Here is a 19,877-nt window from a genome sequence, read left to right on the forward strand (position 1 = left end):
GGGGTATCTTGCTACAACACACTCCATGATACCTCCAAGGGTTAAAAATCATTTTCACATTGGTTTTTGGTCATACAAGACTCCCTAAGGTCAGAAAAAGCACCGGTTGCAAGGATACATGCTCATTTCTTAAGAAACTCACCCAATTAGGCCTAGTTGCTTGTAGCCCTATTTAGCGGGTAAAGGGAGCTGAAGTTCAAATTTTCTCAAACATCTTGGAAAACAAATTATGGATTCAAACACCCTTTTGGAAGTATTAAAAGTCCCCAAAAGGAAGGGTCAAGGTTTGGAAAATAAAGGTCTTTGCCAGTAGGAAATTGATTGTCCTAAAAGGGCTAATTAGGCCTCTTTTGTGAAGCAACTATGCTCAGATGAATGAACCAGTCAATTAAAATCCCATGGGCATGTTGGGAAACATAAATAATAAGGGATTCCAGGGTTACACATTTAGAAGCATCACCATTTGCACACAAGGTATTTTTGTTTGTTCAAGGTCTAGGTAGCCACATAGAGATGTCTACCTAGGATCACTCCAAACACTTTTGTCCCTTTCTCCTCCTACAAAACACTCTTGGAAATATAAAATAAATTTACCATACTTTCCTTTCACCAAATCCCATGAGCTTGAGATTGGTAAAGTGCAAGATATGGCCATGAAGGAGGAAAAACCCAAGGCAAACCCTGGTTTTCTAAGTACCTACAACAAAACTCGAATATTAGGAGAAACACACATAATCAAGACTTCAAATAAAAACAAAAATAGAGTTAAATTTCCTCTCCAAATAATTCACATCATTGGAATTGGATCCCAATCCGTACAGAACCGTACCATGGACCAAAACTCCAGAATTGCAGGAAAAACTCAGAATTCTATTAGTTTGTTTGCATCAAAACTCTTCTCCGTACAATCACCTCTTGGAAATTGGATCCATGAGGTGTATAAACCATTCCTCAACTTCTCTCAACTAAAAATCAAGAGGTTAGAGCCATTGGAGGAGTTTCAAATTACAAAATGCAAAAAGTGGATAAAAGTTGCTCATGACAACTTTTGACAACTTTAGCAAAAGCTGTCAAAATGTCATCTTTCACCTCCTAATGCCTTGGGTCAAGTTCAACCCCTCCTAAAACATCTTAAAACACTTAAAACCAACATATTTTATCCCCTATTGTCCAAAAGTCCTAATTGGCTCATAGAAATGCCAAAATAGGAGTTTGGCTCACAAGATGGGGTTCATTATTACAAATATATAATGCATGATTGAAAACCTATATAAAACATCCTAAAGACATTGTTAATGCCTTACCCTCCTTTATCAAAGTCTGAATTGTCATCTTGAAGGGTTTGATGAGGTGCTCCTGCACCAAGGGGTGAATTAGTATACAGAAAAAATGATACAAACTCCCAAACTCAAAAATAAACTTATCAACAAATAACTCAGTCGAGATAATATCTCTAAGATTACCAACATCAACCAACATCAACCGGTTTGACTGTTATGACAACTTAAGAGTAAACAACTTCAATCTTGTAAACATAAAAAATGCTTAATCATATGTCAACATATTCATCTCTCAATGCTTCCAATTATCATGCCTTATCAGAATAGTTAAGTAGTTAATCAAATCAACAAATAAGATCATAACCACAAAAGAATTCACCACAAGACACAAATATTTATACGTGGAAAACCCAAATAGGTAAAAAACATGGTGAGATAAGACTCACAAGGATAGCTATCTGAACTCTTCTAAAGTTCACCTTGTTAGGAGCCAAGCTCGCTAAAGCTTTTACAATAAGTCTTGTTAAGAACTGATTGTGTTAGGAATCACCCAGTTAAAGGATTTACACATATGCCTTGATGAAAAGTACAATACCCTATTAGGAGTAACCTCCCTAGAGGATTTGAGAATCCAAACTAATGGACCACCTTGTGAGAGGATTTAGAAAGTAACCAAGCTTGTTAGAGCTTACCTAGTTAGGGGATTTCAATTTCTGTTGTAATTGTTAGAAAACAACAAGTTTTCTTGATCTGTCTGAATAGCACTACATCTTCTTGATTAGATCCTTCTTAAGATTCAATCCGCCTTTACTCAAACTATAGATCCATCCATCGGTTAGGCAACCACACACTCAATGGGTTTTTGCCAATCTTGTCAACTTTGCCAACACTTAACAAAACAATATCATCAACCTTAAATACAAATCAACTAGGTCAGTAACACAACAAAAACCTAATTCTCATCATCGAGATTACAAACAAGTCAGTACAATCTTGACCGTTAGAAATCATAACAATCTCTTCATATTATTCAAGAAAATTCCAACCACCCCATGATCACCGCTTCATCGGACTTTGTAACTCATCACATGCTATGCATTAGATGCAATCCACTTTTCTCCTTTCCAAGATAACAAATCCATGAAATCAATCTGAACTAATCCTCATTCAATGATCACACGTGTCTCCATCATTACCACTCAACATTAGATCTTAAACCAACAAACTTGATCTATTAGGGTTTAACAGAAAATAACTGGTAGGGTTTACCGGTTACATAACATAGAAAGGTTTAACCCTTTACACCAGTTCAACTTACAAACTACCATATACCCGTTTACAACATCTTCCTTAAATTTTATCCCACCGGTTACAAGAAAATAGCAATAACAACAATAACATCAGCAATATTATGAATACCATTCACCAGGTCAATTGACATCAATGACAACATATCATTAATGCAATCTATATGCAAAATGCCAACAACCTCATCTAGCTTTAATAAAGGGATGCATTTGATTTTTTAGTCTCATACATATTATTAGAATAATGTAATTATTGCACATGTATATAGGATGTAAAACTAAATATATATAGCGATGAATCCTCAATTGAAAAAATCTTGGAATATTTGTATTTGGTATGTATTCTCTATTTGGATATTTTGCCCTTGAAATGGTACTATAAAGATAATAAAAGCATTTATTTTTCACTCATGTTTGCAATATTTATGTGTTCAACCTATTTTATCTTGTAGGTTCATTGCAAATCCATATCTCACTATCATATCACACTAGGGGTATTATGCCTTAAATACCCATTATACTATGTGTTGGCATGCTTGGATTCACATTAGGGACATGGTAAGCCCTACATACATACCTCTGTATTTTGACTAAGGAAAAATGGGGACCCCCTCCTTTTTTCTTTCCTTCTCCTTTCCCCTTCTCTTCTCTTCTTTTCTTTTTTCTTTCTTTCTTTGTGTTTGTTTTCTTCCTTCAGTGAGACTTTGGATCCTAGGCAAATTTAAGGACTTTGGGTTCTAGATGGACAAAAGAATTTTCTCCTCCTTTCCTTGTCCATCCTAGGTCTCAAGTCAACCTTTCTATCTCACATTAGTGTTGTGAAATGTTATGATACACTTGCACATAAAAGTAAGGCAAAATATAATGATAAAATTTACATACCCAAATTGATTTGCCATATATAATTTGGACCCATCTCACCTAGATGCAGTAAACACTAAATAGACCATTCATATTTATGAAAAAATGCATATAAACAGCTACCCTTCGAATATGAATTAATAAATTTCATGAATTAAAAAAAAACTCCATACACAAAAATTTGATTAATACTCCCAATCTTCCATTAAACACCATTGGAACAATGGCAAACATAGGAATACTTACTCGAGAAAAGTTGTTAAGACAGTATATATATACTAGCAGTTGCAGGAGTAGTGCCTGCAACGGTTCGCCGATAGGCGAGCCTGAATTGGCAGGATGACTATTGAGAGTGGAATGAAATAAGAACACTTATAAAGTTGCAAGAGAATGTAGAAGTAGATAAAATATCCAACATTATATGCAGTAAAACTAAACTACGAACATATTTTGGAAACATTATTGTAGGTGATGGTTTAAGGTATATTGTATTAATGTGTTATTACAAGGTGTCGAATAAGAAACCTTAAAAGGCTTATAGACACTGAAAGAGTTGTGAAGAATGAATCTTGCAAGGGGGTAGCAACCAAACAAAGTGAGTAAGAGTGTGCAATAAATTGTACATAGAAATTACATATGATAGATTGAGAAAGAATGAATATTTTAACTTGTAGAGAAGAGGCTTAGTTTAATCTTGCTTACCTTGGGTAAAATAACTCTATTTTGTAGAAGAAATGATTTCGAAATTAGAGAACCAAAGTGATGTATGAGGCATTAATGAAATTCTGGAAATCAAAAGTAAGAACATAACTTATAAATTCTGATAAACTGTAAAAGTTTTATAGTTGTGTGGAAGAGATAATAAAAAATGAGAAGTAAATATACTTTAATATAATGTTACCTGCTTGGGTTTTTTAGTTGCACTATATATATGAAGCAGTTTCAATCTGTTTGTTTAGCTCCTCTCTGTAATAGCAAATAGATTAGCTCAAACAGCATCAGCAAGACATTTTATAAGCCTATACAGAACATGGTTGGATGTGAATTAAATAGTAAGGAACATGCGTTCACTATTTGCAGAGATTACCGTAATTCATACAAGATCTGTAGAACCTAAAAAGTTAAAAAATTTATGTACCTAATTTTGATCTGGCCAAAATTCAGTTATCCAACTGCAAGAAAATGCAATGATGAACTTTTTCTATTAAACCAAAAGAGTTGGTGCTGCATTGCAAAGGGTGGCATTAGAATAAAACAGTTTGAAAAGTTGGAGAAAGAATTAGAATCAAGAGGATAGAAGTAAATAAAATTGGTCACTTTTTAAATGGAAGCAAAAGATAGTATAAGTACCTTGTTTTTTTGTTGATAGTTATTTGTGTGAGATAAAGGACATAAATAATGAGCTTTTGTAAATGTATGAGTCTTAGATATGGCCAATTTTTTAAAAGTGAGTACAAGTTAGAAATGAGTATGTAAAATTGTGAAGTGAAGAATCAAATGTTGTTAAAACAGATGCAAAGAACAGTAAAGAGTGGAGAGCGAGTTAAACATACCTGGTACAGTTGGATCGTTGTTTTATAAGGTTATCTTAGTAGAATGAGCATAGCAAAGAAGGCAATAGCAAACAATGCAAGATTTATTCAATGACAACCAAGCTTGATGTGAAAGAGGCATGCAATGTTAGTGTTAATTTATAAAAATATGTTTCTAAAAAAAATGGAAATAAAATTTAGGATGAGTTGTACTTAGAAAATGGAACATCCGTGTTGAAGAAAATGAATAAAACAAAGAGAAAAGTAATGAAAAATGATGTAAACAAAACAAGAAAGAGTAAAAAATGAGTAGTACTTACCTTTTTAGTGTTTGTATGTTGTTCAAAATTTAATTGCTACAATAGCGTATATGGCATTCGAGAAAAGAGCCACGTGAACCTATAACAGTGCTTACGCAATGAACATATAAACAAATATAGAAAGATGAGTAATTGTATATGTTTTACTGTCATTACCTGCCATTTTTTTTGAGTTGCATTGTATAGGTGAATGAGGTTCAATCTGTCTATTTAGCTTGTCTCCCTAATAAAAAGCAAAGTAGCTAGAGATCATTGGCGAGACATTGTAGAGAATGGAATTGGGGGATGAATTGTCAGAGGGGAGTGAGTGAAAGAGTAGTAAACACATGAAATGTTGAAAGGGTATTTAGAAGTAGAAAGACATCAAATAATATAACCTGTGAAAGTGAAGCAACAACATAAATGCATCGAAGATAAGTTTAATGATGTTAAAGAGTAGAAAATTAGCGATGTAGAAATGCTACATTATTAGAACAACATTGATTGTAAATAGAGAGTGTAGTTTCTGAAATTGAGGAGGTAAAAGTGAGCTTGAATTGATAACAATGCTTGGGTAGTGAACATACAAACGAATACAAGAAGATTAGTGATGATATAAGTTTGAATCCGATTACCTGATGTGCTTTTGAGTTGCATTGTGTATATGAAGTAGCTCTAATCTATTTCTTTAGCTCTTGTCCCTAATAGAAAATAGACAAGGTTAAAGATCGTAGATGGGACATTCTACAAGCTTACAGAGAAATTTGTTGGATCTAAATAAAACAAGAAGGAATGTACTCACAATATTTGTAGAGATTAGAATAGGTGATACAACATCTCCATAACCAAAAAAAAGTTCAAAATTGTATGTACCTAATTTTGCTCCAATGAAATGGAGTGGCAGAGGAGGAGAATAATCTTGTAATTCAGTAACCCAATGCAGGAAAATGTAATCATGGGCACTTTGTATTAACTTATTTCTTACAGGTGAAAAGAAGAGTAAACTAAAAATCATTAAACCAGAATGGACAGCCTGATAGAAATAGATAGCTATACCTTTTGTAGGGACACAATGGGGAAAGTGGGTGGTCAAATCGTTAAATGTGAAATGAGCATGCATAGAGAAGGTAGCATACCAAATTGTTGGAACATCCGATGACGTAAGGCAAAGCTTGAATGTTGTTGTGTGTAGAAAGTGCAGGTGGAGGCAGAAAAGCCTTCAATGGGGGTGTATGTATGAACAACAAGTGGTGGAACAATAAGTAAAATGGCCCCTGCAAGAAAAGAAGTGATGTTATTTATCAAATGCATATTAAAAATGAAGGGAGTGCAGAAATTTAAAAGGAAAAGGGTGGAGTGCAAGTGAAAGTGTGGAGTGACATACTTGATGTTGTTGCTAATTAGAGTGGATGATCGGGGTGCGATGCAGAAATCTGATTGGAGAGAGTGGCCAATCTATTTTCTTCTTTCTTCTTGATAGTTGTATAAGCATTGCTTTGTAATTTGGAGTACCTTTCAAAAGTGAAAGGTGGGTCTATTCTTAGATCTTGAAGTGATTTTACTCATGAGATTGCATTGAAGGTGAGCCCCTATTTTTCAGTCTTTCCAATATCTACTATTGCTTTGTCCAAAGTGAGGCCTTGGGATTTGTGAATAGTTAGAGCCCAAGCCATTGCAAGGGGGAGTTGAGTGTGGCTACCTCGATTAATAGGAGCTATAGATACAAATTTAGGATTTGCATTGTCCCAATGAGGTCCAGTATAATATTTGAACTCAACAACTATGTACTTTGGCAAGTCATGAGGTTTAGAATTTGTATCATAGATAATGGATTTGATTTGTCCTAATGAGCCATTGACCAAGCTAGTTTGTATCCATAGATTAGCAATTAAAATTACTTGTTCATTGAGGGAGAGGAGTATTTCTGAAGGGAGTTGTTCATCATTATCATATGCAATGTTAGTTTGCCTTGGAAATTGCGCAAGACATCGTGCAACAGGCAAGTGCAATTGTTTTAACATTTTAGTATTGTGGTGTTTGGCTGATGCATTTGTTGCAAATAAATGAATTGAACAATCAAAGTGTTTGTTATCATCAACAACTAGTTTAGTGGAGGATTGAGACATAAGAGCTTCCCAATCTGTTTGGAGTGCATTGGCATTTCTAATGTTCTACAAGATTGCACGAAATTATTGTTGGATATTTGAGGTACCTTGTTGTCGGAAACTTGTATCTAAGGTAACCACAGTTTGGAATGAGCGCCACAATGCTAGGGTTGTAGAATGAGATGCATACAAAGGCTTTTCCATGATAGGAGGTAGTTGGCCAAGGTCACCTATAAGGATTAGTGAGATACCTCCAAAGGGTTCATGTTGTTGGCAAGGGAATGCTTGACATAATCTGCTGTCAATTTTTAAAAGCAATTTAGGACCCAAAAAGCTCATTTCATCAATTAGAATATATTGTAATTGTTTATATTGTTCTTGGAAGAACATTAAAGATTGGCCTGTCAAAGGCTGTATATCTCTGAGAGGGATGTGCAGGGAAGCATGGATTGTTGTTGCTTGGATATTATATGCAGATACGCCGATCGAGCAAGTACAAGCAAAGGATTGTGCTCTAGATTAGTGGAAAGGTTAAGTTTTTTTCTAATGCATTATATCAAATATGATTTGCCAGTGCCTACAGTCCCTTGTATAAACATACAAAGAGGTGGGATGGTTTGATGAGATGCGTAATGGGTAAGAATAAGATCAAGTGTAAGTTTTTGTTTTGTTGCCAAAGGGAATGCATCAGTGATAGAAGGAGGTTCTTGGAGAAGGGTAGGCTGGCAATTTATTTTATTTGTGGAAATGAAGTTAACAATAGTATGATGAATTGGATCAATGGGATGAGGTTCTATCCAATCAAAGTTAATATCGTAATCGCATTTGCCCAACATTTGGAGATTATTGATGGTGATTTTGTTAGAAGCGCCCATTTGTGAAAGGTACTCCCATTCATACTGGTCTTCATTATGTGAATGTAAGAAATCATTATTATCAGAGTCTTCATCATTCTCTATTGTGCATTCTTGTTCTATTCCATAAATATGCCAACGTGAGAAACCATCCACGTACAATAGCTTCCAATTTGCAGTGATTTGGTTTGTTGATGCACCTATATCTATAGGAATATGACGAAAGGGTTTGTACAAGAGCAACTCACTCCAATAGTAGGCTTCAAAGTTGTCATCATCCTCATTTGGAGAGCTTTTAAATTGTGGGTAAACATTGACAATTGCTTGTTTTTGCAATGTTTGCCATTTATGCTTCTTACGTTAGCTATTGTATGAAAATTGTTGTGCTGATTTTATTAGTGAGACTTTTTCCAATTCAATAGGCCTTTCCATATAAGAAGAAATATAAGATTTGTAGAGTTTAGTATTGTCATTTTGATTAGTAATACGGTGGAGGACCTTCTTGCTAACATTAAGGGAGGTAAAATGATGGCTACAATTGATCAATGGTAGCTTTTGCAACATATGGCAAGTTTCTTGTGCGCTGATGTCTCGATCAACAACTATCCCCATCATGAATTTTTGGTATGCTAGCAAGATGGTATCTTGAGTACTAGCTGTAGCAACTATTTTCTTTAGCATTTCAACATAGCCTTCTGATTTATGTTCTGTTTTTGAAGCATATTTGGAGATATATTGTAGAACAGCCATTTTGGAACTAACAGGCTGGCAATCAACATTTGCACGCCATATTGCTAGCATAAGTGGGCTATGAATATTTAAATGGCTGTCATTTCTTGCTGGTTGATAACATGGCTTGCGATCAGCATCAATAATCAACATTGAAAAATCTTGCTCGGGCCAAGGAGCTCCATATCGACAATGGAGGGTTGGGCCTTTTTTTTTAAGCAAGTATGAGTAGAGCATTTTGTATGTTGCTGAACAACATTGACGACTTCTTCATAATCAGAGAAAGGGTCAGTAGATAGAATTTGGTTTGTATCAGCCATGCATGGATCAAACAGTGAAGTAGTGTGCAGTCTATTATCTCGGGCAAGTTGGTTGTGAGGATTCCATGTTGTAACATACCTATCAAAAAAGGACTTAGTTGATTGCACATCATCATAGTTAGACCAGTCTATATTCTCCATATTAGGTGCATTCGACAACCACAAAAAGCCATGTATATGTGCAGAGCCATGATGTTGTCATTCATACATATACCAATGGTCTTTCGATTTGAAAACTTTATCAATAATCTCCTCATGGAATATTGTGAATCTAAAATGTAGGAACAACGTTGTAACATGTGGATTGTGGACAAGGTTTTCTATAAATTTTTTCTTTATGGACTGGTGGTCTGAAGAGGAGTTGGCTGGAAACAATTTATGTAGTTTTGGCCATTTTTTATCAGTTGCACTCAATGTAAAGAACAATGTAGGTGCTCCCAATTGGTGTACCATTGTACTGAGGTCCCTACGCAATCTATTCCAATAAGCTCTACTGCCTCACAGTGAAGCTACAAAACGCATTAATTGGTTTGGCAATTGATTGGAAGGTGTAGCCTGTAACTGTTCAAGTAAAGCTTGCAACGTAGTTGGGAAGGAGTCTTCTAAGTTGGTGCGTAGGAAAACTAAAGCTGATTGCTGGGAACAATGTCTCATTATTACATTATAAAGATAATATCTGAACCTAACATGATGTCCAAATCTTTGGTCATGATATCTTATCAAGTGTAAAACATATTCATGCAAATGAACATGTTTTGTCCTTGGTTGCAGGGGTAGTGTAGATCTGTTTGGGAATAATGTTGGGAAAGCCATAGTGAACAAGCCTTCAGTGTTGTATTCATTAATGGGTGAGCAACTTATTTCAGGCCAAGCTGCAACATTTTGATCATCCTTATCTAGGTACAATATCTTTTTAATGACATCTAGTCCAGTGGTTGAACATGGTAAACTTTGGAATGAATGATGATGTGGTCTACAATTCAACTTCATTAGCATTATAGAGTGGGTCTTATGTTGGTGAAGGAGACTGAGGATCAATGCAATTTGGGAGGGTATGCAAAAATTAGACATATCGGTAGGTGTTAGTGGCAATAATTCAGCATCTGCAACGCCAATGATAACATCACTATAGTAATGGTCATGTTGAATTTTGTAATTCAATGCATCCATAACATTGAACATGTTTACATAACAATCATATTTTTTCCCTTTGAGATTTGTCCTTTGAATAATCACAATCTCCAAATGTTGGAATCTGCGTGGCAAAGTAGTTGCTATTTCTGAAATGTCTTGTGGGAAATTAATGGTGTGTCCTATATATTTGTATTGACCACCCCTGGCATGTCTAACTTGAAAAATAGGAGCTATCCTTGCTATAAGCATTTCTTCAACCTGTGAAAGTCATTTTAAAACGATGGGTTGTTCACCAGGATCCATATTGTTTGCAATAGAGAATCGGTGAACACCCTTTTCGTTATAGCATCTTGAGCAAATGACCTCAGGTTGAGTTAATTTGACATGCATACCAACATACTTTTCTTTGCAGATTGTACATAAGTGTAGATGTGACAAGCTATCTATTCTTGTTCAGAAAGAAGCCAATGCATGTGTAAACTCAGAAGATCTAAAACAATCTAAGATCGGTGTTGCTGTAGTAATAAAAGTTGTATTTGTCTGTTGATCAATTGGCAAAGGTTGCTTGCAGGGTTGTTCATATTGTGCAACTGACTGGGCGAGCACTGTTGAATGTGGCTGGAGCATATCTGAAGGGTGGGTTGCAAATGATCTTGACAATATCTGAGGTATGGGAATACCTGTAGAGTGGGTTGCAACCAAATTTGGCAATGGCTGCAAAGTATTGGAATCCATGTTTTGATTAAGGCATTTGTATCGCCGCTTTATAGAAATTTCTTCTCTATGTTTTGCATAGTAAAGCCTATTTTGTTCTCTCTTTCTAGCTTTTTTCAAATTAGATGTTTGTGTAGTAGGCTCTTCGGAGATCTGAGAGAAATACAAGAATGGTGGTGAGTTAGAGTGAGAAGCAATAAAGGGGAAAAAATAGGTGGAGGGCTATTGAATGTGCAACATGTTTGGGTGGAAGCTTATTTTTGATGCAACAATCTGAAATGCAGTGAAGACTCTTCAATAAGTAGAACCCTGATTCCCTTCCAATGGTTCTCCACCCTCCTCTGCCAATTGAAGATGGAGGGAATTCTATTGTATGGATGACCTAATGAGAAGGGGCACACCTCGGCAAAGTTCGGTTGTGGAAGGGTGTATACGAGTGTGGTTGCATACTTATATGTATAGAAATGGAATACAAGGGTACATAGAAATGGTGCAGTACATTCATGCAAGGGTACATATAAATGTGGTTGTTTAGATAAATGCAAAGATATATGGATATACTTATTTATGTATTTAGGTATATATGTAGTTGAAATTAGTATACAGTTACATGTGTGCATATGTAAATACATAGATAGAGGAGCATATATATGTATATGCACATGCACACATGCATATGTACCTATATATATATATATATATATATATATATATATATATATATATATATATATATATATATATATATATATATATATATATATATATATATATATATATATATATATATATATATAGTATATGCACATGCACACATGCATATGTACCTATATATATATATATATATATATATAGGTAAATGGTCACATATATGTAGTTGAGAACAGTATATCTTTACACATGTGCATATGCAGATAGTTAAATATGGTAACGTATATATGTATATGTATATGCACATATGTATATATACTAACATGTATGTGTGTGTGTGTGGGGGGGGGGGGGGAGGGGGGGATGCAAAGAGATAGATGTATATGTAGAAAGATTTATTTGAAGAAGGTAGCATATATGCAGTTTAGAATGTCAATCTCATGCCATTTGATGGGCAAGTTATGAGAAAAACCATTATAAAGGAACACCATTACTTTAGCAAAGGATGTTTCACAATACATAGAGCAGAGCTATCATTATGGACAAAAGACAATTAAATTAATGCCTCTATGAACAGTGGAGTGGGGAGAATTTAAAAAAACTGAAAGAATTACATAATGGATGGAAACCAGCATATAGATCAACAAATGTTTGAAAAGAGTAACTAATCTAAGATATAGATTAACAAAATTAAATAACAAGAAAATAATTTTTTTTTTGCCAAAACACATAGTTTAGATGTCGATTGCTTAAGCAAATGTAAATATGGACTACAAAATTTGTTGGTCTTGCAATGAAGACGAACAACCTATGGGAGGGGCTGAGGTGTTCTTAGAACTGATAAGCTGTAAAGAGATGGTAGCAAATAGAGATGTGGGAAACCATGTTTTTAATTTCTTTTTTTTCCCAAAATCCCAAATTTCTGCACTAAATTAGTAATTCACTATTTCATAGGTAAGTTAATTTTCCAAGAACTGCTTAGAATATAACAAAGTTATAATTGAGTAATTTGTAACCATCCTTATTTTTTATTTGGCAAGATTCAATCACAATGAAATAATGTTGTAGTTTAGAAGTAGCTATAAATTCTAGCCCAATTGAAATAACATAGATGAAATTTGAGAATGTAGATGAAAGAATGCAAGTAGAATGTAACTGGCATGAACAATTAGTGCAAAGATAAATCTGTTGGACCATAATTCGAAGGGCGAGTTTTGGTGTCTAAAATTCATGTAAGAAAATTTAAGTGGGAGACTTATTACAGTAAATAGAGGCCTTGTGAGATCAAAGTTGTATGAAAATAATACTTACCAATATGGTTGAGCAAGTAAAAGAAAGATAAACACAAAATAGTAATTGTAGGTAGCATTTTAGACAATGGGAAAACTTGATTAATGGTAGTTAATCCTATGACGATCCTTTCCATCCAGAAGTCCTACAACTATGTTCGTAACATATAATATAAGAAAGCTTTACAAAGTAGAAGGCATGTGAACTATGCTGGCAAGACAGAACATAACAATAGTGTATAATGGTAGAAAGATACTATTCAAAATTCATGAAAGGCAGTGAAGTGGAAGACTTATTATAGTAAATAGAGGCCTTGTGAGATCAAAGTTGTATAAAAATACTACTTACCAATATGGTTGAGAAAGTAAAAGAAAGATAAACATAAAATAGTAATTGTAGGTAGCATTTTAGACAATGGGAAAACTTGATTAATGGTAGTTAATCCTATGATGGTCTTTTCCATCCAGAAGTCCTACAACTATGCTTGTAACATATAATCTAAGAAAGCTTTACAAAGTAGAAGGCCTATGAACTATGCTGGTAACATATAATCTAAGAAAGCTTTACAAAGTAGAAGGCCTGTGAACTATGCTAGCAAGGCATAACATAACAATAGTGTATAATGGTAGAAAGATACTATTCAAAATGCATGAAAGACAGTGAAGTTGCTTCAATTGGTAGAACCCCAATTCCCTTCCAATGGTTCTCCACCCTCCTCCGTCGATTGAACATGAAGGGGATTGTAGCATATCAATGTATGTAGATATATATGTAGTTAAAAATAGTATATAGTTACATATGTGTATATGGAAATACATAGACAGAGGAGTGGCTCTATGTAAATCCATACACACACATGCATATATACCTACATAAATACATATATACATAAATAGCTAAATAGATATATATATGTAGTTCAAAGTAGTATATATTTACATATGCATATATGTAGACACATATATATAGGAAGATATATACATATATGTGTGTGTGTGTGTGTGTATGCGCATATGCATATATACCGATCTCCAGATCCATATATATGTGTGTGTTTATGTGTATGCAAATAGTTGAATGTATTTGTATAAAGATTAATTCAAAGGAGCTAGCATTGCCATGATTTGAACTTTAATTTTGCTATGTAAATATGGAAGAGATGGCAAGAAAGCGCATATAGAATTGCATTTTGAATAGAAAACAAAATCCATAGATATGTACATTGCGATTAAAATATGTTGGCAAGGCAGAATATAACAATAGTGTATAATGGCAGAAAGATACTGTTCAAAATGTATGAAAGGCAGTGAAGTTGCTTCAATCGGTAGAACCCCAATTCCCTTCTAATGGCTCTCCACCCTCCTCCATTGATTGAACATGAAGGGGATTGCAGCATAGTAATGTATATAGATATACATGTAGTTAAAAACAATATATAGCTACATATGTGGATATGGAAATACATAGATAGAGGAGCGGCTCTATGTAAATGCATATACACACATGCATATACACCTACATAAATACATATATACATAAATATATATATATATATATATATATATGTAGTTCAGAGCAGTATATATTTACATATGTGTATATGTAGACACACACACACACACACACATATATATATGAAGACATATATATATACCAATCTCCACATCCATATATATATATATATATATGTGTGTGTCTGTGTATTTGTGTGTATGCAAACAGTTGAATGTATTTGTATAAAGATTAATTCAAAGGAGTTAGCATTGCCATGATTTGAACTTTAATTTTGCTATGTAAATATGGAAGAGATGGCAAGAAAGCACATATAGGATTGCATTTTGAATAGAAAACAAAATCCATAGATATGTACATTGTGATTAAAATATGTTGGCAAGGCAGACTATAACAATAGTGTATAATGGTAGAAAGATACTATTCAAAATGCATGAAAGGTAGTGAAGTTGCTTCAATCAATAGAACCCCAATTCCCCTCCAATGGTTCTCCACCCTCCTCCGCCAATTGAACATGAAGGGGATTGTAGCATAGTAATGTATATAGATATATATGTAGCTAAAAACAGTATATAGCTACATATGTGGATATGGAAATACATAGACAGAGGAGCGGCTCTATGTAAATGCATACACACACATGCATATATACCTACATAAATACATATATACATAAATAGATAATTAGATATATATATATATATATGTAGTTCAGAGCAATATATATGTACATATGCATATATATAGACACACATATATAGGAAGATATATATATATATATATATATATATATATATATATATATATATATATATATATATATATATATATATATATATATATATATTTCGATCTCCACATCCATATATATATGTGTGTTTGTGTGTATGGAAATAGTTGAATGTATTTGTATAAAGATTAATTCGAAGGAGTTAGCATTGCCATGATTTGAACTTTAATTTTGCTATGTAAATATGGAAGAGATGGCAAGAAAGTGCATATAGAATTGCATTTTGAATAAAAAACAAAATCCATAGATATGTACATTGCGATTAAAATTGTGGAGATATGTTTATGTTTAGAAATGCTGAAATATAAAGGTGTCATATGTTTCTAGTGTTGTTTGAATGAAATTTTTAACAAGGGATATGAATGAACCATAATTGGATAGAATAATGTTTATTTAGGTATAATAGTGAACTGCACTACACATGTATATGAAGGGAAGTAAAAGTTAGCTCTTGGAAAAGTGAGCTTAAGTGTATTTTTTTGTAATCATCTTCAAAGAAAACTGTTGAATGCTTTTTTTATTTGCAAGCAGAAAGGGAACAGATTGTAGGGTGGAGGCTTGAAAAGTGGGGTGTTTATATATATACACATAGATACATCCCTACATGTATATGTATATACATATATGTGTAGAATGATATAATATGTAGTTAGATATGTGTACAACCAGATAGATATATATATGGGGAGACATAATAATCTGTGTATACACATATGGACATATTCTTAGGAATAGACAAAGTGAGATAGATAAGCATGCACACAAATACATTCATATATATATAAAGAGAAATATTTGGACAAGCTTGTACAGTGGTAACGTTAAGTTTAATTTGATTATGTAACAATCAATAACAAGGCATAAAACTGTAGTCAAAATTGCAGTTGTAATAGTATAAAAAGGAGACCTACATTTATATGTATCTAGAAAAAGGCTTAAAATAATGTAGACAACTTGAGGTACTGATCCAAATGTAATTTTGTAAGTATGCACATAGTAACAAAGATTGTGTGTATATGTGGATACCAAAATGGAATGTTATTAATATTTATATAAAGTGTTTTTTGAAGTTGAGCATTGTTAGAATAGAAGCATGCATAGAAAAAGAGGCAATGAACAAAAGCAAACACACCAACCACCAGCCTTCATTGGCAGAGACAAATATCAGTTAAAGGTTTGAGCTAGCCATCTCAAAATGCAAAACAATATAATAGCAATATGTGGTTATATGCAGCAGTTCAATGTTTGAAATAAGTACAACTGAGTTTGGAGGAACAAAATATTGTCAAACTGTTTGCAAATGGAAAAAAAATGATCTTCATATAGTGAACGCAATCAAAGGGAAATTCTTTTTTTTGTTCCTATAGTATAGAGTCATGCAGTTGCACCCAGTCTGGCAATCTCTGCAAGCAGGTAGGTGCACTCAGCTTCAAAATCGAGCTTCTGAACTTTCTTGATTGTTACTTTTATTCTACGCGCAGAGTTGTATGTGTTAGTAGACACCAAAACTGTAAAACTATAGTGGTTGAACATAGCTTTATTAAGTATGCTGGGAGGTGTTTTTTCTATTGTTAAGTCATATTGCAGCATGTATTATTCCTTTGCAGATAGAGCCAAGAGTTATGTACGAACCTCATCAAATGCATTAGCCCAAACAATGCCTATTTGATCTTCTAGTTTCATCTATAGGAGGTATTTGTAATTACATTTAGGGAATTGTGTTTGACACCTAGGGCAGAGCCACACATTCTTAGCTAATTTACTACATTTCTTTTTACATTCTTTATTGTTGAACTGTAATGGGCAAGCTGTATAATAAAACTGGTCCTCCTTTATGAATCAAAGGACAGTTGTAATAGTAGTCTCAATAGTTTCTAGCACAATGCTAAGACTTTGTAGGATGGATGCAATTAACATTCTCTGGTACTGGTTATTTTTGTCATGCACATCCAACGAGTGTGAATCAAGGCATTGTTGGACAGGGCCTCTTAAATAGAGGGGGTCTGCTTTAGGAATGGAAGGGTTAATTTCGAAAGTTGTTGAGGCTGAAATATTAATAACTTTTCCATTGAAATAACCAACCCTTGCATTTTGAACAACAAGGATGACAAATGTTCCAGATGCATGCATATTCTTCAAGTCATTGCCCAGTTGTTCTGATGGCGGTCCCCAAAGGTTAACATCAATTGTCAAAGTTGACATATCATTTATTTTTACTATTCTCTTGTTTACAGTAGAGCCATCCTTTCTACGAATTATAGAAATCTCTCCGACATTGACAACAACACCAATAACATCAACCAAAGTATTGTTGGTTCTCTTGAGAACTTCATTAATAGGGGTGAAGTGGGTTTTTTTTTTCTGTCTCAATAGAATCAGGGGCACACCACTTCAAAACTGAAGTTTTAGTCAAGATAATCTCAAGGTGGCTGTTAAGCTTATTGTATATTGTGTTTGCGTCTTTTACAAAACCTTTGGAAACAACATATGAAGCTCCTTTTTCAACTCGATGATAGTGCAATTCTACTATTTCAAGGTATGTAATTCTAATTTCACAACCCTCTTCATCTATAATAACAAAACTAAAAACTTGGCCATTGTGTTTTGTCGTATTATATTGATGCATTTTCCTCTTATTTGTTACTCGACCTTTTATTGTCCAATTGTTTTAAAAAGGGTTCAAGCTTTTAATAGGGTTGATATTTTCAGAGGGAGCATTTTGTGGAGAAAGCAGATCTGCACCAAATTTAAGAGCACGTTTAGTGGAGGGCGGGATTTCTTGGCCCAACATTTGCTCTTCTTGTTCTTTAAAGAGGTATCTAGGTTTTCCAACCAAATCACAATTCATTTTTTTGACATCTAGAGTGAATATAATGATGGTCTTGTAAAAGGAAGAAGGAGGTTTTCTCAATTGTAGGAAATACATTTGTAAATAGCATAGAAATAGGTTCACATAAATGAGGAAAATAGACTATAGAAGCTACCTTGTGTTCCAAACATATCGACAAGCATATTTTGTCAATAAAAGAAAAGAACCTATCTTCAATGTCTCCACATGCAATAAGTTAGCATACTTAGGCAGCAAAATGGCCAACTGCATATACATTCCATCAAACAAGACTATTTTGTATCTGCCATTGTCATCTAGATCACCAGCCATTTTTTAAAACACAAAAGTTGCAGCAATGGTGAAGGGACATCATCTCCAGCATTCATAGATCGGATTGCATATGGGGTAAGCTTGAGGTGGTCATTAAGTCCCTACAAGGAGAGGACAACAAGACTGAATGTATATCCGAGGGAAGTTTCATAGCAGCAATGCAGATCTGGTAAAAGAAAACTATGTTTGGCGATATATATATATATATCCAAAATGGTGGGATTCTATATATTTATGTATGCAACAAGATAATAGAATGGCAACCATATTAGAAGATGATGAAGTAGTTTTGAATAAAAGAATGGGTCCATGTATATTTCAACAAGTCATTGTCTCTACGAGTTTTTTTTTCCCCAATGGATGGATAGAATATATGTCCAGACTATGAAACATGGGAATGATGACAACTATGTAGATGCAACGAAACATGTATACAGGCGATGTTTTTGTGTGTTGTTGAAACACCCAAAAGAATGCTCATATCTTGAAATTTACAACAACATAGAATGGATTATCTTACCGAAGTGTGTGGGGGAGGCTGTTGTGATGGAGTAGGTGAGGTGGTAGAAGATGACATAGTGCTTAATGCTCTTCACAATTGGAGGAATAGATCTTTTGTGAGAGTAGACAATGTCTATAGAACAATAAGCAACATAAAGAAAGGTTGAATAGCATATTCAAATAAATCCTCCAAAGGAAAGTGCAACATTAAAAACAAACATTCATAAATATTGAGATTAATATACATGCAAACTATAGATGCAAACTTTGACTTCCCAACAAATTGAAAGATTTGTTTCCTATTTTTCCAAGATCACAAAATACAAAATTTTAGACTACCCAAATTAGAATTTTTTGGGAAGCACATCTATACATGCATCCACTACCTACACTGCAATTCATTTATTTAGCATGAGCCTCGAGAGTCACATCCCCACAAGGTTACTGGAACCAAATTGTGCTATGGCCATTAAAAAAAAAAACCGGAATATTGACAATTTTCCAGACATAAATGCTCGAACAGAAAGCTGATAGACATAGACATATTTATATATATAAAGCTATATATGTGCATGCACAGACATAGAAATCCATATGCATATGTATGCATAAACATAAATATGCATGTATATATATACATATACATATACATATACATATACATATACATAGATATGTGTGTATGCACATGGATATATAGATGCACAAGCATGTATGCATATATGGATATATACATAAGTATACATAAAGATAAATAGATATATTTATATATACATATACATAAATATTTGTCCATACATTTTATGCAGTTTAATGTTGTCTGTTTCTGGTCTTTGCA

This window comes from Cryptomeria japonica, chromosome 5 (genome assembly GCF_030272615.1).
Source record: "Cryptomeria japonica chromosome 5, Sugi_1.0, whole genome shotgun sequence".
Lineage (NCBI taxonomy): Eukaryota > Viridiplantae > Streptophyta > Pinopsida > Cupressales > Cupressaceae > Cryptomeria > Cryptomeria japonica.